General features: G+C 35.8%; 1 protein-coding gene across 7 annotated transcripts in view; it reads right to left on the bottom strand.

Annotated features, from left to right (window-relative positions):
* The window catches only part of SCN1A (sodium voltage-gated channel alpha subunit 1), a 131,648-nt gene extending 109,261 nt beyond the window's left edge, over positions 1–22,387 (bottom strand). For 5 of the 7 annotated variants that reach the window (XM_074399551.1, XM_074399554.1, XM_074399556.1 and 2 more), the window contains exon 1: positions 21,818–22,385. The gene's annotated coding sequence lies outside the window, so the exon portion shown is untranslated. Of the gene's footprint in view, positions 1–21,817 lie in introns of all 7 variants that reach the window. The other 2 variants (XM_074399550.1, XM_074399553.1) reach the window with 2 other exon arrangements.
* Between the last annotated feature and the right edge of the window lie 767 nt (positions 22,388–23,154).

Raw genomic sequence — 23,154 nt, 5'->3', positions numbered from 1 at the left:
CCAATACTATGCTTATGAATGTCTGTTGAATAAAGAACGAGTGAGCGATTTGAAATAAAACTAAATTTCATTAGTTAATTTTATTGGTGGTACATATAGATAGTAGGAAAAATAATTAGAAAGAGACATAAAGAGATTTGCCAATACTTTCTTTAAAAATGTTGGAACTAGACTTCAGTCAAAATGAATGCTTCCATTCTTAAAATTCAATTTTAATTCTTGCAGAAAACAAACAGAAAAAACCATTTTCTAGATGAGGTAACGGGGAAGAGACAGTAAGAGATAATGATGAACATTGTCTAATGTTACAGCATAATGTAATCGACCTAGATGTCCGTAAGGTAAGAACAGAACAGAATCCATTGAATTACCAACATAATTGTCCCTAATCACCTCTGTGAACCTAGAGGACTACGATATAATAATGATTGCGGTGATTTACAAAGCAAACTGGGCTGGGCATGGTGGCTCACATCTGTAATCCCAGCACTTTAGGAGGCTGAGGCAGGTGGATTCCTTGAGCTCAAGTTAGAGAGCAGCCTGGGCAATATGGCAAAACCCTGTCTACAAAAAATACAAAAATTAACCAGGCATAGTGGTGCGCACATGTAGTTCCAGCTACTTGGAAGGCTGAGGTGGGAAGATTGCTTAAGTCTGGAAGGCGGAGGCTGCAGTGAGTTGAGGAGGCACCACTGCAATTCAGCCTGGGTGACAGAGCCATACCTTGTTTCAAAAAAAAAAAATTTTTTTAAGTAAATTAAGGTACATTTTATGTATAAGACTATGAGACTGTAAAATGATATTTCTTGGCCAGCAGCCTTTACGGAAATTTGTCTTTGAGATGATTTGGCTACTTCGTCTTGCCAGTGTGCTGTTGTAAGAAAGCACGGGAATGCTCGTAAAGGAGAAAACAATTGGTATCATGGTCTTGAAAAAGTACTTCCTCAAGGAATAAAAATAACAAAACAAATGAGATAATTTCTCAGCTTACTTCTGATATGTTTCAAAAACCTCAGTGAAGTCCTAGGGGAAATAGTTTATATCATGTCTTACTCCTTAGGATTTTTGCTATACAGGAAAAAATAGAAAGTTTTTAAAATTAATGTTTTATACATATTTTCTTGGTTTACCTGGACCATACCCAGTGGATACTCTTTAGCAAGTGAAGAATATTTTCACTTTTAAAAGGTTTCAAAGTTTTAAAATTTTAGAAAGAAGCATTTATGAAAGTTTAAAAACAACTTCATCCAGGGTTTCCCTTTTGCCACAGTTGTAAGTTTAAAAATGAGAGACTGAATTTGGATATTAGCAGGGTTACCATCAGGCCTGAATGTAGCAAATCAAGCCTTTGCCAGTAGAAATGAAAAAGAAACAATTAATCAATAATTTTGTAAACTATAGACCTCCTACATATTAAAACTTCGACATATGTAGTTATGCTTCAATGAAACCCTTTACATTAAAATAATCATCACATATTTGACCATATGAAAATAGTTTACATCTACCAAATTTGGTAACATAGCAATGAATCCTTGGAAAATCTACTATATGAATAATGCAACAATAATCAAAGCATTTGAATTGGAAATAGGATCAATCCTACTTTCTTGAATGAATGCCCAATTTTTATTTCTCAGCGGAAATGCTAGACCATATCTAATATTCACTAGTGAAAAGATCATCTTCCATGAAGCCAACTGAGAAGATGACATAAGCTATAACTGTCCACTTCCTTTTCAGGGACAACATCAAGAAATTAAGTTTGTACCACTCTAAACTGAAGAATTTGAAAATTAGTAATATTAACTGAGCAAAATAACTTATAGCAACAAATAACATTCTGGGACACAATCAAGATACAGAAACCACATGCTAATTTAAACAGAGAAAGTTTAATATATGAAGAATTGTTTAGTACTGATAGGACAGTAACTACAAGGATGTAAGGGAATCTAAAGGATATCCTGGAGCTAAGGTAGAGGACTCAAAGGAGAATAAACTGGAAGGATTTCTTATACCAAGGCTGGGGTCCAGACTTCACTAGGAAAGTGTGGTTGAAGCCCTCTTCCTCTATAGTAGAGTGGTTTGCTGGGGTGTCCTGGCCAGAGCTGGCCCACAGTTGAGTCACAGTTGGGCAAGCAGAAACAACCCTTTAGGACACAGGTGAGCTAAGGTTGCTGGCTTGGCCTTTAGAAGGCGTGGGGCACTGAAGTGAGCATGTGTCTGTGTTGGCAGTGTGCAGTGTCTCTGTTGGGAGGACTGTGGCAAATTGGTCACTAGGCCCTTATAAGGAGGCTGTGAAGTCACCAACAGACTGCCCCATCTGGGCATGTGGCTGGAAAAAAACACCATCAGACGACATCACACAAGCATATTGTTAATGGTCCACGTTGCTAATGATCGAAGTAAAATCAAAACATAGCCTTAAGAACCAGGAAAAGAAGCCCCTTCCTCTTTCAGTGACCCTTCACTGCCCTCTACTGACAAAGAGTAAGGTCATGCTCACTGTCAAAGACAAATGCTTTAAGTGCCCAATCCACTGTTACTGGTTAGTTACCAAATGGAGTTAACATGCAATAAATTGGTAACTGTCATGTCTTGTATATGAATATTATTATTTATAGTTTTAAAATCACAGATCATACTTCTTAATGGCTACATGTATTTCATTTATATTCATCAGAAACTTAATGCTTATTCTTTGCCCTTACTTTTATAGACCAACATGGAACCAAATTTGCTATCATACAGACTGTTGACCTCTTCATCCACTAGCACTTTTCTGAAACAAAAAGCAAGCAATCTTTGCATTCACATAAGCATTTATCTGCAACTCTTCTGTTACTTGATGACTGACTTCTATCTTCCAGTATGTTTGCTTGTGAATATGTCTTGTTTTTTGTTTTAGTCCATAAGTGCTTTCTTCACTGCATCATGCAAAGTACTTTACCCATAAGAGTCACAAAATAATTACTGAATTAAGTAATAAAATATTTAGAATAAAAATACCATCTCCTAAGAGTGAGAGGTTACAAAGCACAATAGTTCAAAATTCCAAGTTATAAAAAAATCAAAAGTTAAAATACAGAACATGTTACAGTATTGAACATTGTATGGTAAAATTGATGTAATTTATTGGAAAGTAAAAATTTTATAGTGATCAAACATTTTCCTTAATATTTGGATATCTGACACATTTAAAGTGGCAATGGTTCTTATTCTTAATTATTCTTGAATAAATAAAAAGATAACACAACTTGGCTAACAATTTATATCAAATCAGCTTTGGTGCTAAGATAATTCAATTGGGAAAGAATAATCATTTCAACAGCCAGTACTAGATAAATCAGATATCCACATGGAAAAGTAAGGATTTGAATCTGTGGATAACAACATACAAAAATTAATTCAAAATTAATCACAATTTTAAATGTAAGAGCTAAAATTATGTAATTATTTAAAAATATGAGTAATTATTGGTGCACTTAGATGAGATAATAATTTTTTAGCTACAACACCAAATGCATACGTGGTCAGGAAAGAAGACTGATAAATTGTACTTCATAAAAAATCATTTGCACTTCAAAAGACAACATCAACAAAGTGAAGACAATCCACAGAATAAAGTTATTTGCAAATCACGTATCTCTTAAATGATTATAACCAGCATATATGTATTTTAAAGCTCTTACAAGTCAATAATAAAACACCCCAAAGAACTTAACCATAAAAATAGCAGAAGATTTGGGTAGATATTTGTCCAAAGAAGATAAATCCCTAACGAACAAGTGCATTAGAGGATGCACAACATCATTAGTCATGAAGGAAATGCAAATAAAAAACCCAATGAGACATAACATTACACACACTGGAATGGTAATAATAATAACAATAAAACAGATAATCACAAGTGTTGGCAAGGATATAGAGAAACTAGAACCCTCATATATTGTTAGTAGGAATGTAAAATGGTACAGCTATTTGGAAATACACTGGTAATGTCTCACAATGTTAAACATAGATTCATTATATGACCCAGTAATTTCACTCCTAGGCATCTAACCAAGGTAAATGAAAACACATATCCATATGAAGACTTGTATGAACATGTTCATAGCAGCCTTATTAATAATAGCCCAAAAGTGGAAAGTACCCAAATGCCCATTAGCTGGTAAAATGTGGTATATCCGTATAATGGAGTATGACTAGTTAATTAAAAGGAATGGATACTGAAACATGCTATTAGGTGTATGAATCTCAAAGATATTATGTTAAGTGAAAGAATAGAGTCACAAAAGATGACACATTACATGATTCTATTCATATAAAATGTCTAGAATAAGCAAATATACAGGGACAGCAAATAGTGGTTGCCTAGGACTGGGAGGGAAAATAGAGTGACCACACTGTTTGAGGCCTCCCTAGCCATGTGGAACTGTGAGTCCACTGAACTGTTTTGCTTTATAAATTAGCCAGTTTCAGGTATATCCTTATTAGTCGCATGGGAACAGACTGAAACAATCATTGATGAAGGTGACTACACTAAACAACAGATTTTCAATGTGGTTGAAACAGCCTTATAGTAAAAGAAGATGCCATCTAGGACTTTCATAGGTAGAGAGGAGAAGTCAATGATCGGCTTTAAAGCTTCACAGACTAGGTTCAATCTCTTGTTAGGAGCTAATGTTCCCAGTGACTTTAAGTTGAAGCCAATTTTCATTTACCAGTCAAAATCCTAGGGCCCTTAAGAAGTATGCTAAATCTACTCTGCTTGTGTTCTGTAAGTGGAACAGCAAAGCCTGAATGGCAGCACATCTGTTTACAGCACGTTTTATTGAATATTTTAAGCCCCCTATTGAGACATACTGCTCAGAAAAAAAAAAAATTCTTTTCAAAATATTACCTGTGATTGGCAATGTTCCAAAGAGCTCTGATGGAGATATACAAGAAGATTAATGTTATTTTCATACCTGATAATACAACATCCATTCTGCAGCCCAAGATAAAGCAATAATTTTTATTTTCAAGTCTTATTGTTTAAGAAATACATTTTATAAGACTATAGCTGCAATAGACAGTGATTCTTCTGATGGATCTGAGCAAAGTAAATTGAAAACCTTCTGGATAAAATTCACCATTCTAGATCTCATTAAGAACATTTGTGATTCATGGGAAGAGGTAAAAATATCAACATGAAGAGGAGTTCAAAAGAAATTGATTCCAGCTTCCATGGATGACTTTGAGGGGTACAAGATTCAGTGGAAGAAGTAACTGTAAATGTGGCAGAAATAGCCAGAGAACTAGAATTAGAATGCAGCTTGAAGATGTGACTGAATTGCTGCAATGTCATGATTAAACTTTAACAGAGGAGAAGTTGCTTCTTATAAGTGAGCAAAGAAAATGATTTCTTGAAATAGAATCTACTCCTCGTGAAGATGCTGTGGACATTGTTGAAATGACAAAAAAGGATTTAGAATATTACATAAATTTCTTTGATAAAGCAGTGGCAGGGTTTGAAAACACTGACTCCAATTTTGAAACAAGTCTACTGTGGGCAAAATGCTATCAAACAGCCTCACATGCTGCAGAAAAATCTTTTATGAAAGAAAGATCAATCTATGTGGCAAATTTCATTGTTGTTTTATTGTAATAAATTGCCATAGTCATCTCAACCTTCAGCAGCTACCACCCTAATCTGTCAGCAACCATCGACACCATGGCAAGACTCTCCACCAGCAAAAAGATTATATGACTCACTGAAGGCTCAGATGATTGTTGGTATTTTTTTTTTTAGCAATAAAGTATTTTTAAATTAAGGTATGTACCTTTTTTTTCAACATAATACTATCATATACCTAGTAGCCTATAATATGGTGTAAACATAACTTTTATATGTACTGGGAAATCAAAAAACTTGTGTGACTTACTTTATTGCAATATTGGCTTTTTTTGTGGTGGTCTGGAACCAAACCTGCAATATCTCTGAGGTATGCCTGTACTTTGTCTTAGTCCTGGCTTCCTGGTACATAGCTCCTATAGCCCATGTTATTTCCTGATTGATATGGGTGACAGCAGCATCTTTCTTATATTTGGCCTTAGTTTCAATTTCTGACATAAGAACTTCTACAATCCTTAGAATCTCTGGAGAGTCTTTTTGTATGCTAATGACATGACAAGTGACTGAGACAAGTGGCTGAGGCCCATTAGATAGCATCAGGATTGGAACTAGTCACCAGAAAGACTCTCATCTGCAAGGGATGGGCTAGAGGCTGAAGAATAAGCTAATCACCAGTGGCCAATGATTTAATCAATTATGTCTATATAACAAGACCTCCATAAAAATTCTAAATTATGGGGTTTGGATAGCTTCCTCTAACCTATACTTTCTGCTATGTGTCTCTTTCAGGCTGTTCCTTTATAATAAACTGGCAATAGTAAAATTTTAAATTCTGTGAGCTGTTGTAGCACATTATTGAACTGGAGGATTTATAGCTGGCCAGTCAGAAGTTCCAAAGGCCTGGGTCTTGCAGCTGACATTTGAAGTGGGTCAGTTTTGTGAGCCTGAGCCATTGACTTGTGGTACCTGAGGATAATGCCAAGTTATTCTTGAATTGAATTGTAGGACACTCAACTGGGTGTCAGAGAATTGATTGGTGAGGGAAACAAAAACAAAAACAAAAAGCAACCCTCGCATTTGATGTCAGAAATAGTGTGGTTAAAACAGTAGTACTTGGCTTATTTTTAATTTAGAAGCTAAGTACCTACAAGTAGATATCTTAGCACCTAGTATTAAATATACTAGGTTCTCAATATGTATTTGTTAAATGAATGACTAATAAATGAAAAAAGAATGAGACAATTATTTCTTGCTCTGACCAACCTCCCGATTGTTTTACTCTAAGGCCCAATAACTAGAAATATTACTATAATAGCTAAAAGAATGCTATTGATTCGAATGTTCCCTCTCATCTGTCTGTTAGCTTGAGCAAGCAATATATATATATATACATACTAATCATAAAAATAAAACAAAATGATAGGTTTGCTATAGTTGTATAAATAATTTCACAGAGTACTCTATAAAACTAAATTTCATATGCAAAGTAGTCAACCGTTTTAGTCATCAGGAAGCTTTTGGCTTCAAAATCGCTGAAGTTAAGAAAGTCCAGAGGAAGGGTAGGCCTCAGGGTTGGTATATTTGGTGGTTTGGTTGTTTTACCAAGGACCCATATGCTGTTCAACTCTCTGTTCCACCATCCTCAGTGATGGCTGAGCAATTTGGCTGTCGAGACCAAAGGATACAACATCTGAGAGCCAACACTTGGAAAAAGACTGTCTTTTCTTAATAGCTCTTTCTTAGGTAAGAAGTAAGTTTTTTGAAAAGTCTTGCAACAGACTTCCCTCACGTTTCATTAGTGTGAGGTCACAAGCCCAGTGCTGAAACCAATCATTGGCAAGAGCAAAGAGATGACCCCTAAACAAATCAGACTGCCCCTAGAATTGCGTCAGTTCCCCATGACCCTTGAAAGTGCCTAGGATGGTGGTACCTGCACAGAATTATAGTTCTGTTATGAAGAAAGAAGGCAAGTTAGAAGAAAGCAATTTTTCTTAGGTTATTTCAAATGACCTTCAAAATCACAGCTACTTGTAAAGTTTTGAAGTGGTAGATTATCCTCTGAGAATTAGATGCATAAACCAAGGTTATTGCTAGAGGGAAAGAATTACAACACTTCAAGTTAAAATACAATGGAGATTGAAGAGGTGGTAGGTGCAAGGCAGGGTGGATGATAGGAGGTTGCTTGGTGGATACAATGCACATTGTTCCAGTGATGGATACACTGAAGGCCCCAACTTCACCAAAATGCAATATGTCAATGTAGCAAAATTGCACTTGTACCCCACAAACATATACAAATGTTAAAAATTAAGATAAAATGATAAAATTGTTTTTCACACTGTAATGTTACCTTCGTTTGAGATATAATGTGATTCTTCGATCTCATGGAGGATATTAATAATTCTCTTTCTTAGATAATAACAAACCTGTAACTATCCATATTTTAAAAATAAATAAGAACTTTAGAATGGTTACCACTACCTTACCTCCCTTGCAGATGTCATATTAATCAGTATGCTCATCAAAGAGACATTTAAATGTATATTTTAAATTTCTTAAAAACTTTGTATCAAGAAGTCTAAGAAGAAAGTTGTTTTCTGTTGGAAAGTGGTAGAAAAATCAGAAATTAGTTAAACAATGCAATAGTTTTCAGAGAGTTGTTCAATGTTAATATATAAATTATTTTGCCCATGTTTCTGAAAGCAAGAAAACATCTGAGAATATTAAAGAACTAGCCCAAATGGGTTCATTGTGAACAAATGGCAAGAGGAGAAAGAAGTGCATGAAAGTAGTGAGCCAAGCTCTTTGTGTGATTCCTATGGCTAGTGAAGAACAGGAAGGAGAATCAAAAAGAAAGAGAACAAGTCCAATGTACGAAACCATGCACAGGAATTTTTTCCTTCATGTTTAAGCTTTAGTTGACTGTATCTTTTGTGTATGATGTGGAATTTATTGGCCTTCTCTTTCTTTAATCAAGAAAAGCCTAAGTTTTGGGCTCTGTTCATACAAAAGATGATCTTTTGGCTATTAATAGAAACGTAAAATGTTTGGTATTTTTAATGTGATATTTAAATTTATTTCAAAAGTAATGATCCAACTAAAAAAAACCCCAAAATATCCATGACTATCAAAATAATTAAATAAATGTAAAACTCTGTTAGGAAATATTATGAACCCATTAAAATTATACTTTTGGATTATTCTAATGGCATTGAAAAATGTTTAAGATGTAATACCTGCTACAAAATTGAAAACACCATAGGAATCCCATTATTCAAACAAGAAGATAAATGATTTAGAGCAAAATATTATCATGTTAAAAACAGTATCTTATTATTGTGTGAAAAAAATCACATAGATTATGAGATCACAAATATTATTTTCTTCTTTATGCTTTTCTAAATATTTGATTTTCTATAATATCATTAATATATTCTATAACTATAAAATATAGTATTTGAATAATTAAAAAAAAATTAGACTCAAGCAAAGACCAAAGAATGCCTCAAAATGAGCTGAGCATGGTGGCTCATGCCGGTAACTTTGGGAGGCTCAGGTGGGTGGATCACTTGACGTCAAGAGTTCAAGATTAGCCTGGCTAACATGATGAAACCCTGTCTCTACTAAAAATACAAAAAATTTACCCATCATGGTGGTGCATGTCTGTAGTTCCAGCTACTGGGGAGGCTAAGAAAGGAGACTTGCTTGAACCTGGGAGGCAGAAGTTGCAGTGAGCTGAGATTGCCTCATTGCACTCCAATCTGAGCAATAAGAGCAAAACAAAGTCTAAAAAAAAAGAAAAGAAAAAATAGAAAAAAAAGAATGCCTCAAAATGATAAAAGGAGAAGTGATCAAATTTCTCAGACATTGAATAAGTAAAAACAGCTAAGATAATACTTTGAAGAAAAAATGCATTCAGAATTACTTTGAAAAGCAGTGTCTAATCATAGTATATATGAGTACTTCAATACTCATAGTATGTATAAGTTTGGAATAGGAGTTTGGAATTTACACAAGATATAAAATTATTATATGCTTCAAGTATATTTTTACAAAATGGTGTTTGCAAAAGCATCCTATATAATACAAAACTATCAGGTATTAACATTAAAGGTAACACTAAAAATGTTTTTGTTTAGTTTCATTTTCATTTAACTATTTCTACTGAGAACCTAGAAACCAAAAACTTAGCCACACCAGACAATGTGCTGCACTGTATTGCAAAGAAGGTACAGCATAGAAGAGGAAGCAGAGAAGCAGAGGAAGACAGGAATAAGCACAATGAAGTGCAGTGGGGGATATGGTAGAAGTCTATACAGGACATAGGCACAACACAAAAGGAAATCAATCATACTTGGCTAAGAAGAGGTCATGGATTTTCAGGCAGAAAAAAGAGGCAGTAGCAAAGACCTAGTGACAGAAACAGCTTTCAGTGTTCACAGAAATGCAATTCGTTATTTCTGAAAGACAAATGGTAAGGTAGATAGACTGCGGGCTAGGACATAAATCCAGACAGCTCACGGAAGCCATGCTGAATAACTGAATAGCTTTTACTCCAGGATATAACTTACAGTCTTAAAAAGTAGAGATTTGGCCCACCTGTTTGAAAGGTTACTGCTGCTGCTATGGAGGTCAGGTTCTAATGGGGGGAAAGGGAGTGAGTTAACATTTAGAAAAAGACCAATAAGAACTTCTTACATTGGTTGAGGTGAGGAAAGATAAAAATTCTCATAAGAGTATTAGAACATTTACATTTTAGAATTTTCTGATTTGCTTTGCGACAATTTTTACTCACTTTTCATAGAACTTACTGAACTAAACTGATGATGTATGCATCTGATATTATAATGATGAAAATGTACTAACTTGCATAATGTGACAAACACTGTCTCTATCCTGCATAATTCTGAAGGACTGGATTATCTGCATTATAATAATCTCAACTAATACAGTTCGACATACGTAATCTGAATAATTTATCAGATAATCTGATAATTCATCAGATTCAGTGTCCCAGAATCTGATGAATCATCAAGTTCATCCTTGGCATATTATGATTTTTTTTTGTATCAGGACTCCTTTTTATTGATTGTTAATATTATTGAGTAAACAAAAAAATTCCTTTTTATAATGAGTTTAATGTATTGACATTTATTATGTTAGAAAGTAGAAAAATGGCAAGCACACTATTAATAAATTTATAAATTGTAAGCACTAACCACATGCCAACACAATGAATTTCAAGCGAAAATAACCATATATCTAAAAGAAAGAGATCTAATGAGATAACTGGTTGGCTGAGTAAGTTATGCAGATCTTCAAAATATTGAAAGATTTCATTATTCATCTGTTAATATTACCACTAATCATATCAGAAACCCTGTAAATTTTGAGAAGCTGTTGAGCTCATGATGACAGATACATCTTTTTCAAAATAATTTTCTCTTGAAAGGCCAAATTTTGTCACTGACAACAAATACTGTCAACTGTATTTGTAAAATGACAGTCTCCATTTATTTTCAAAAATACACCTTTTCAATATCTGTTTGAATAATCACAATTTGTCTCTCAGTCATTTTTTTAAGTAAAGATAGTATTCTATAGAAGTGTAGCTAGTTTAGCTTGCAACTCAAACAACTACATAAGTGCTTTACCTTGAGACAACCAACATCAGAGCTGATATACAGCAGATGTTCTTCATGTATACTTTCTATTTCTTAATGTGTACTGAATATTAAAAACATATGTACTTAATGGTAGAGATTAAATACAATTAATTTTTACTGTTTTGTCAAAGACATTCCTTTAGTGCAACTGGCTTTAATTTTATTTATTTACTTGTTTACTTATTTTTACTGGGAATAAATGACAGTGAAGAATACAATGACAGTACAGTTTGTTGTCACTGTCTTGACAAGTGTTAAGGCTAGGGGTTCTCATTGTTCTTCCAAATGTCAACACAGTGAAAAAGGTAAATAATGTTTTTGAGTAATTATAAAAATCGTTTTGACTTGATGAATCTTTTAAAAAGTCTCAAGAGAATGCAAGAGTGTCTGTGGACCACATTTTGAAAATAGCTGCTAAAATTACATTAAATATTTTTTGATTTTTTTCTTTATATTATATATGCATCAAAGACTATGAACATTCTGAGAACATGACTGTGAAAATATTTTTTCTTAACTTACTGAATGGAAGGAGGATGAGAAATGAGCAGAGTATACAAAAACAGAGAGTAAAATAAAATGCCTAGGAATGAAAAAAGGAGGGAGAGAGAGAGAGAGAGAGAGAGAGAGAGAGAGAGAGAGAGTGTGAGTCAGGGAGAGTAGGATAAAGTGTGGTCCCAGAAAAGATACAGCCAAGATTCCACTTTTTGCTATTCCACAGAGATTTCAGGAAGAAACATCACAGTCCTATTTTCTTTTCTTTTTTTTTTTTTTTCCTTTTTGAGATTGCGTCTTACTCTGCTGCCCAGGATGAAGTGCAGTGGCTAGGTTCTTCTTAAGTATGCTCAAACGTCCTTTTTGGAATGTCTTACAAAGGTACTCTTGTCTTCATTCATACCAATCGGTCTATAACCCTTTAAAGGCCTTAAATATTAGTGCGCGACCTCACAGACTCCTCAAATCACCTGAAACCTGAAACGCTGAGGTCCAGGTGCCACTGAAAGGATGGTATTCTAGACTTGATACCAGTCTGTTTTCTCCTTGGTTTTGTCCCAACACACTGACATACATAGCTCAAAATACCACTGGCCTTTTTAAGTGGCATATCACATTCCAAGGTAATATCAAAACTGCTGCCTGTTAGCATTTGTGAAGTCTCAAAGTAACTCTTTCCAGGATTTTCAAATCTGCTGAATTTCTTAGATTGAACTATGTATGTGACAGAATTCTCTTAGCATTCATTCCTCTATGAATATGTAATTGGAAACTCTGAGTTCTGGTTTTACATCTTTAATCATTTTTCTTTAATTTTAAAACTATGAATATTTGCTTTACTATAATCTAGATAAGCATTCCCCAACCTTTTCAGCACCAGGGACCAGTTTTGTGGAAGACAATTGTTCCACAGATGTTGTGGGGAGATTGGGCTGGCATGAGAACCTCCTAAGGAGGACACAAGCTAGTCCCGTGTATACAGAGTTCACAATAGTGTCTGTGCTCCTCTGAAAATCTAATGCCACTGCTGATCTGACAGGAGGCAGAGCTCAGGCGGTCATGCTCCCTAGCCCACTGCTCACCTCCTGCTGTGTGACCCAGTTCCTAACAGGTCAGGGACCGATACTGGTCCACGGCCCAGGGTTTGGGGACCCCTGATCTAGATATTACTAGGTTATAGCATTAAAAATCTATTCCTCCTCACACAGATTTCTCTCTGCACATCCTCAACACGAATAATTTCACATTCCCAAGTGCAGCATACCCTAATTATTAACTCTCTTTCTTCATTTTGCCGCCTTTGGTTCATTTTCACTTATCATTTCCTTTGATAATCTAGTAACTTGATTTTGCCAACTTGATGAATCTGGTTCTAAATAGCTTAAAAATTTAAGTACACACTATGTCAGTATTTACAGATGCTTCTTGTTTATTCTCCAGTATTCTAAATTTTTCAATATGAGGTCAAGTTTTGCTAAAACAACCCATTGCAAATAGTAGATTTTTCATAAATATAACTTTTTGAAAAATTTATGCTGAGCTTTAAAGAGAAAACTTGGGTTACCAAGTAACATGATTTTCGGAACACCACTAATTTGGTATTTCAAGTCTAATTTTATATTAGACACATTTTCAAAGCTTTTCCATTGTTATAAAATTTTCAAAATACTGTACTTTTATTATACAAGTTTCCTGGCCTAATTTTTATTAATATTCTAAGAGATAAAATAGTCTAACGTTTAGTTGTTTAATCAATAACTTGAACTAAATATACTATTTTGATTAAAGACACAATGAGTATCTCTGCATGAAATAGATTTACTAAATTCTATTTGAAAACTAATGTACACTAACTTTTATTCCAGTTTTTAAGGCAATATATGGTTATTTTGAAGTTTTTTTTTTTAAAGAAAACAATACCAAAGTGTTTGAAAAAATAAATTATTAATAATGATAACTTTGTTGTATAAAATTGCAAGTTATTTTATCTACCTTACTATTCTATATTCTTCTTTTTGCTTTATGTGTTACTTGTGCTTTATGTATTACTTTTGTCATAAGAAAAATATAATAGTCTATTTTTTAAAACAAAAACTTTATGAGGAAGAAAACAGAAATTCTGATTCTATAAACCAGAGATAATTATTACATTATTGGCGAATTTTTTCTAAGCAAAAATATGTTAGTTTTTGTTCCATAATTGAGGCCATACTACACGTACACATATATGTTTTCTGGTCATTTTTAAAATATCATTATATCCTGGGCAATTTTGCATAGAATTGAATATTCCTTGAAACATTATGTTTAATGGCACTATAATATTCCATCATGTGCATAGATTATATTTATTTAACCATCCTTTCAACCTTTCAACATTGTGCATGCAGACTGTTTTTCTTTTTCCTTTTTTGAGACAGAGTCTCACTCTGTCATCCAGGCACCAGGCCAGAGTGCAGTGGCATGATTTTGGCTCACTGCAACTTCCACCTCCTGGGTTCAAGTGATTCTCCTGCCTCAGTCTCCTGTGCCTGGGACTACATGTGCACATCACCACACCTGGCCAATTTTTTCTATTTTTAGTAAAGACTGAGTTTCACCATGTTGGTCAGACTGGTCCCAAACTCCTGACCTCAGGTCATCTGCCCACCTCAGCCTTCCAAAGTGCTGGGATTACAGGTGTGAGCTGCAGTGCCTGGCCTATGTAGACTGTTGTTAATCTCGAAATTTTTGTTTGGGTCAATTTAGTTTTCTTACACGGGGATAGTTTTGTGGAACTGTCATTCAAAGGGTCCAGTTTACTCTTAGCTAAAAGGATCAGATTCATGACCCAAACCTGACAAACCAGATGTTTACTTACTGGAATTTTGTTGTTAACCATGAATGTCAGGAAAAAAAAAGAAAGAAAGAAAGGAAGGAAGGAAGGAAGGAAGGAAGGAAGGAAGGAAGGAGCCTGAAAGCAGTTGAGCTGATTCATTCTAGATTATAGCACTTTACAGAAACCAATAAAAAGCGCAACAACTGGGTTATCTGCTCTTACAGTTTTCTCTGCTCCTGGCATTTTCCAGTCTAGATTATAACTACTCCTTGACTCTGTGAACTGTAATATCTTTTGAAGACGTTGCTTTTATACTTAAATTAACCTGACTCAGTATCAGTTTCTTATTGTAATAGTTTGACAATTTTTTTTACCAATTTTCCATGAATTCCTAATTTTATAAACTTTTCTGTCACTTTCCTTATTGAAATAAATAAGCATCTTAATTCTTATTACAGATAATGAATGTAAATGTGACATTAAAGGCACATCAGTGGAATCAACGTCACCATCATTTTACTTCTGCCCCCACTTAGTCATCATGCCTCTAATTACAAACCTAATTAATTGCCTTTATTAGAATCTTAGCACACACCGATAACTCCTTATTATCCAGTAGGAGGAGGGTATGGATAATTAAAATCCAACATTTATAAAATAACCACAACAAAATACATACCAATTTAATCTTCTTTGGTTATGATTTTAGTAGTCATCAAGTACAGCCAAAGACAACTATTAGGGGCTGAATTGTATCCTCACCAAATCCATATGTTGGAGTCCTAAACTCCTGTACCTCAGAATGTGACTGACCTATACTAGGAGTCAGAGCCTTTGAAGACGTGATTAAGTGAAATGAGACCTTTAGGTTGAACCACAATCCAATCTGACTGGTGTCCTTAAAAGAAGAAACTTAGACACAAAAGAAACACCAGGGATATACTTGCTCAGAGGAAAAGCCAGACATCAGCAAACCGAGTAGAGGGGCTTTAGAACACACCAAACTTCCCAACACCTTGTTTTTGGGCTTCAAGCCTCCAGAACTGTGATAAATACTGTGATTTAAGCAACCCAGTCTGTGGTACTTTGTCATGGTAGCCCAAGTTGACTAATACAAAAACCAACCCTATTTGAATGGCACACCTCTATCTCAATTTCAATAGTTTCCCCAATGGTATTTACAAAACAAAATCAAACAAGTAACATATATTACAAAGAACATGGATAACATTTGTATAACTTTGGGAAAGAATGTGCAGTACAGTTTCTTTGAAATAAATAGTAACCTTTCCCTGGAAACATTTGCTTTTTACAGAACTGTGCATGATTATCTCCTTAAATTTTCTGTAGAGTCAAAAATAAATATGTTTTCAACAATAAAAAGAAAAATTTTGTCATGAAGTTAGATCAAGAAAGTGTTTAATAGTTATGGATATATGGACCAGTTTTCTGATTCTTTAAAGTTATGGGGATTCTCAAGAACAAAGAATCTCACTGTCCTTTTCTTAAAAGATGTATCTCTAGCACCCAGTATAAAAAAATAATTGATGCTAAAATAATAAACACATGAACAACAATATTAACAAGACAATTCACTGGGGAAAGAATAGTCTTTTCAACAAATGGCTCTGGACAACTAGATATGAACAAACAAAAGAATAATGCTGAACCCTATCTCACTATATATACACAAAAAGTTGACTCAAAATGAATCCTAGATCTAAATGTAAGAGCTAAAACCACACAACTGGTTGAAAAAAAAATAGAAATAAATGTTTATGACCTCAAGTTAGGCAACGGTTTCTTATATATGAGACTAAAAGCACAAGCAACAAGAAAAGTAATAATAAAGTAGATTCATCATCAAAATTAAAGTTTGTAGGTAGAACACCAAAGGAGGAATAGGAAATATGAGAACCAAAGGTTTTTGACCATTTAGAGAGATAAACTAAAAAGTCAAGTCGATTCTAAGTTAGAAGAGAAGCAAATTTACATTTTCTAGAGAACTACAGTGTCCACAGGTAACCGAGAATGAGTGGAAGCAAATAGTGAAGAAATATCAAAAGATAAACTCTTGGAATGTGAACTTTGAAGGAAAAAATGTAACAACTAAAGTTTTAACATAGATGAAAGTGAAAGCTGATGTTTATCCAATTATTTTGAAATCACATTCCTACTCATTGATTTGCAAAAAAATGATTTGCTCAAATCCCTCCAAGCAGCTCCTGTGTCGTGGCCACCATGGGGGATGTAAGCCCTGATTTTCATCCTTAATGTTTCTTTCTGGCCTGTACCTAGTCAGTTTGATCATTTCTGGAGGAAGAAAGACTGCCAGGGTGACTGGGGTTGTTTATTACTGATAGTTTGTATCAATCTAACCAATGATCTAATTCAAACAATCTTTTCATCAAATAGTGTCTTTCAACATTTAAAAAAATTTTTTTAAAGTTTTTAGACCAGTCAAGAGCAGTAGTGAGAAGAGAGGAATGAGCTGAACAAGGAATTTGATCTGTAACTGACTGTGAGCAATCAGTTGAGATAACTCACTATCTTTGGACCTGTCCTTTCCAACATTTTTGAGGCCATTTCATTGCATTCTAAGAACTGCAGAATTTTTTCAGATAACTTTACAAACTGTCAAAACTTTTTTTGTGTGTGAAAATGACTGATTTATATTTTTGCTAACCTAGTAACTTGTTAACATTGAATGTTTTAAATTTATTGAACGTAACTCTTTGATTTGTTCTAATTCCATTTGACCGAGCAATCTCACTCTTGAGTATGTACCCAAAGAACTATAAATTGTTCTGCTATAAAGACACATGCACACATATGTTCATTGCAGCCCTGTGTACAATAGCAAAGACCTGGAACCAACCAAAACGTCCATCAATGATAGACCGGACAAAGAAAATGTGATACATATACACCATGGAATACTATGCAGCCATAAAAAAAGATGAGTTTGTGTCCTTTATAAGGACTTGGATGAATCTGGAAACCATCATTCTCAGCAAACTGACCCAAGAACAGAAAGCCAAGCACCATGTGTTCTCACTCATAGGTGGGTGTTGAACAACGAGACCACGTGAACTCAGGGAGAGGAGCATCACACACAGGGGACACTTGCAGGGGAAGGGGAGGGGAGAGACAATGAGGGTGAGGAGGGAGGGGAGGGTGAGGAGGGATAACATGGGGAGAAACGCCAGATATATTATGCACCTAAAGTAAAATAAATAAATTACATATATATATATGGTGCATTTAGAGCCCTAAGCCCAGTTCCCGAGATTCCACAGATCTGGCTGGACACCTCTATGGTGCTATTTCTGTCTGTTTCTGCTACGAACAGGATACTCACAAGGTTTGCCACTACTCATACTTGTGAGGCGCTTCACCTTTCAGGAACTTTTATTCACTCCATCTTTGGCCTCATTCAGATTTCTACTTAAATACCTTCTCCACCTCTTTAATTATTTTCTCTCTGCACACCCTTCTCATCCTATCTCCTTACCTTGCATTATTTTTCTTCAAAAAAACTTCCATTTACTAATATTTCTTTGCACATTGATTTGCCTATTGTCTAACTCCAGTCTCTAACTTCAAGACTGAAAGCTGCATATGGGTAGGAATTTAGTTTTGTTCACCACATTCCCACACCTAGAACACAGACCCTTCTATCTTCTATTGTATAGGAGAGCACATTTTTAAAAAATGATCAAATGGCTGGGTATGTTGGCTCACTCCTGTAATCCCAGCACTTTGGGAGGTCAAGGCAGGCAGATCACTTGAGGTCAGGATATCGAGACTAGCCTGTCCAACATAGTGAAATCCATTACTACAAAAATACAAAAATTTGCTGGGCATGGTGGCACTCACCAGTAGTCCCAGCTACTCGGGAGGCTGAGGCAGGAGACTTTCTTGAACCTCGGAGACAGAGATTGCAGTGAGCCAAGATTGTGCCACTGCACTTCAGCCTGGGTGACAGAGTGAGACTCTGTCTCAAAAAACAAGATACGAACAAACAAATGGAGTGGATTTGGATAATCGTTCTAAAGCAAATTATTTCTGGAATTTTGGCATGTCAGAAAGCAGATGAATTACAGCTCTCATGTATGATTGCGCCAAACGAGTCCTGAATCTCTTGGCTAAGCTGTAGCTCCACAATCACATGGATAATGAGGAAATATCAAGAGCACAGACGCCATGGCCATACTGTGGCTGAACTGCCTGGGTTCCGCACTTACTAACTGTAAAACCCAGCAAGTTCATTGAACCTCACTGTGCCTTGGTTTTCTCACCTGTACAATTAACAATAGTACCTACCTCATAGGACTAAATGAGATCATATTTGCAAAGTACTGCTTAGGATAGCGGCTGGCACAGAGTAAATTCTCCACGTTTTTGTTAAATAAAATGATAAATAGAAATCTAGGAATGTAGACAAAATTTAAAAGTTGGAAAAGCAAAATTTGGGGCAGCTTGGGGAAATTTGGCATAACTTCTTTTTCTGATCACAAGTGCAATGAGAATGTCTTCCCACCCTACCCTAAACTAATTAATCTAAATTGAGCTGGAAAACATGTTTCATTCACTAATTAGAATTTCAAAGGGAAGTGACAGCCTCACAGATCACAGGCCCATTGACCCTAAGGGTGACCATACAGGTCACTTTTAATTGCTGATTCTCTCCTCACCCTTTTTTGAGATCTGTTTCTCCCACCCTCCCCCTTCTGAGGTAGCTGGAAAAACATAGACTTTGTGCCCTTTGGCAAGTACAGGGAGAAAGTAGCAGGTTCAGCCTCTCCAACGGACCAGTAAGAAAGCCATACCGTTCAAGGTTCCCAGGCTAAATTTCAGAGGGATGGTTTTGTGTGTCACTGTCACGCTTACACCAACATAAACCCTTGGGAACTGCCTTGTCAGTGATGTCCTAGAGGTAACACCAAGCAAGCCCCAGTTTTTACCTTCTTCGTCAGCAATACCCAGATGAGGTGTTCTTATGTTTACCCTCCCTGAATCTCTGGATTCCCTGATAGTACCCTGTAAACAAGGAACTAGAATGTTTCTTACTGGATTCCTCTGTTGGTGGTGATAGAGTTTACTTTGGGTCTCTAGTGGGTCTGGTTGCCCCTGGTACCTCTGGTTGGCACAGCAGAATCCTGGCTCAGCTCCTCAGTGCCTTCTTGAATGTTGTATAATTAATTAGGCTGAAACTTGTGCCCCCTCTGCCCCAACCCATAGATTGAGAATCCTTCCTGCCATGTCTTAAAGAGAAATTCCCGTAATAAATGAGTCTCCACACAGCACATTTCCTAGCCAGAGGGGCATGTAAACAAAGTCTATTAGTATCGGCAGCAAAATCTAATGTGTTATTTTTACCAGTATGAGCACTTTGGGTATCCTGTTCTCCTGTACAAATATTTGAAACAAAACAGACAAACAATGTGAAGGGAGGAGGGGAAAAAAAGCCACGCAAAAGAGTTACAGTGAGTTTAATGGAAACTGATTCCATCGCCGGGTCCATGTAATATAACCAGCCGCTTGTGCTCTGTTCTAGTGGTTTATAATGTTACCTCACCCTCTCCACGAAATTGGTTTCCCATAAATCTCTACGGCCATTCATTCCTGTCTACACGTTATGTTCCTAAAATAGACACCAGCTAAAAATCTCTTCCAGGAGCTTTGTGAAGGAAGGCCTAAATTGCAACACTCCTCCTAGAAGAGAGATGTGATTTTGTGATTGCTTCAGAGCAATTCCAAAAGCAACGACCATGAAAGAGAGTTTTAAAGGAGTTTTTTCGCCATAGTTATTCTCCTGAAATGCACAGCTGTGGGAAAGAAAAGTGTCAGAACGTGCGGAAGCTCCCAGTTGCATCACCCCAGCGTGCCAGGTATTGCAGCAAATATGAAAGGTAAGCTACCCACTTCTCTGGGCAGGAGAAACTAAAGCAGGAATCACCAACCTCAGGATGGAATTTTCCTATTTCTCTCTGGCAACATCCTCTTGGGATGATTTAAAGTGCTTTTTGGAGAAATATGTTCTGTTACTATACTAGCACATCAGAAACACCATGTGAACTTGCAAATCCATAGAAAAAGAAGCCACATTTTATAGGTGTGATAGCTACAGCACTTGGCAATTTGCAAGTTTGCTACTGCGCTAAGAAATATTTAGTCACACGCACATATTGACGGCAAGATACCCTGCCTGGACTTAATTGTTGCATTGGACAGGTGAAAAGAACGTACCCACCACTCTAGACTGATTTGTTTAAAAGGAATAAGAGTCGCCAGTAAGCAACCAAAGAGAACAAAAAGAAATGAGAAGTAAACGCGGCAAGTGCATCGGGTCTTTAAACACATACCTCAAACAGGTAGGAGTCAGGGAACCCATGATAACAAAGACGTTTGGACAAGCCTCACCTCCACCCAGAAATAATTCTTGTGCTGTTTGGAAAAGCAAGACAGTTCATACTAGAAACCAAGCAGTATCTGCAGTATCATTGCTGATTGTGACCTCTGTCTAAGTAAAAGTAAGTCAATCTTTCCTTTTTGGCATTGCATGTAAAAGGGGACTCTTTACCACTTCCCTCAAGCTCCTTTTTTAGTGTGGCTTACTGGGAGTTAGGGGGGAAAAATCATTGCCCTCTCCTTGTCCGAGGCATGAGGCATTTCTTCTCAAAAGACCAGCCTCAGCTTCAGGAAGCTGAATACCCCTGCAATGCTAGGCTCCAGCAGCAGCCCTACTGCCTTCTTTCTCTTCTTTCTTCCTGTGGAGTTAAAACTGAGATCTAATTTTTGCTCTGTCCTTAAGAACAATATGACCTCTATTCACAGCCAGCTAGTACACTTCCAAAGCATCAGTGAAGGAGGGGGCTTCAATAGGATCAAAGGAGACCTTGAATAGGACGAAGGCAAGCAAAGGCAAGAACTGGTCAGGTGCCAAGCTATTTCAGGCCAAAGAATCCCATCTTCTACCAAAATGCTGAACAGCAAAACAAACCTGATTTCAGTTCATGGAAGGTTGAGAGAGGAGGGGGGAGGGGAGGGGAGGAGAAGGGGAGGAGAGGGAGGAGGGGGACAGTTGGTCTGAATACACATACAAAAATGGACTTCCTGCTCTCTCCCCAAACTGAATTTCCATGGGCTCTTTTTCCAAAGAAATAACTGGAATGAATACACTTAAAATCAGGATGAAACAATTAGATGGCTTACCTGATTAAAAGGAAAATTACCCATCTGCAGTGAGGAACAGCATTTCCCAAAGCCGAGATGATAACAATGTGCCTTCAGTTGCGATTGTTCGGATTCCTTCTTGCAAAAGGTGACAAAGTATTTACGAGGGCTGCAATCTCACTGGGGCAGAACACACAGACACACAAACACACACAAACGCACACATACACACATGCATCAGAGACCTCTGCAGTATCCTCTCGGCTTCATCCTCGCCTCACTCTATGGTACCTAATACAAATCAGCAAATAGCTTGTTTCAAAAAAAAAAAAAAAAAAAAAAAGTCAAGACAGCACCTTACATTACATCGCCATCTAGTGGCTAAGTATTAAACTTTCTCACAATCCAGATTTATGATTTCTTCCTCAACCTCTTTTCTCAGCCTCATTTTTTTGTCTTTTCTTTAATCTCTCACTATTGCTTCTCTTTGCTTCTCTTACCTTCCCAATTGCTATATAATATCATGACTCAAAGAGGAAAAAGTTTAAAGTAAATACAGCTATTTTTAAGTAGTATGTGAAAAACTTCAGCATTATTTTTGTTTGAAAATGTTGCTTTATTCCTAATACGAATCATTGTTATCTACAAAAATGATATATTTCATAAATAAAACATTGTCTTTTTATTCCACCAGGAGACAATCAGGTGGCCCTTTATTACAGATCTATGGCTTGAAATTTTTCTGTTTTAACATTGTATTTTAAGAGTAGGTTTCTATATTATAGTGAACAGCTCAGAGTCACAAAATGTGTTTTACTTCAAGTTCAACGCTGATCAACACGTGCTTTTAAGAAAGCCACTGAACTCTTCTTTGGACATTTACATTTTTACTATCTTCATCTGTCATTAGAGATTAAACAAGACTTTCAATCCACTCTCAATTTCTATGATTTTACTATATTTTACTCCAATGTTTTTCCATTTTGTGGATACAATCCTAAACTTAATTATAGTAATCCATTTTAATAAGCAAATATATATATATATACATATATATATAGTCCAATTGCCTATTACCCAAAGATAGATAGAATTATCATAACCATGAATATCAGGTTGAAAATGGAAATCCATGCTAAACTATTTATAACTCTAGGAACTGAGAGTAGAGCTTTACATGTTATATATTGAATTATAAAATTATAAAATGGAATCAGCCTTAAACATTTGGTCGTAAATCAAATCACGATTAATTATGTGTAGATTAGTCATTGGTGGTAAATATTTCATCCTCATTATTTTTCTCTTGCCACCTAACACACTTCTTATTACAGTCATTTCCTGTGTTTTATCATTTATCAACATGATCTTCAATT

The sequence above is a fragment of the Saimiri boliviensis genome, chromosome 5, assembly GCF_048565385.1.
Source record: "Saimiri boliviensis isolate mSaiBol1 chromosome 5, mSaiBol1.pri, whole genome shotgun sequence".
NCBI lineage: Eukaryota > Metazoa > Chordata > Mammalia > Primates > Cebidae > Saimiri > Saimiri boliviensis.
The sequence above is the reverse complement of the archived record's forward strand: the minus strand, read 5'-3'. Positions and strand labels throughout refer to the sequence as shown.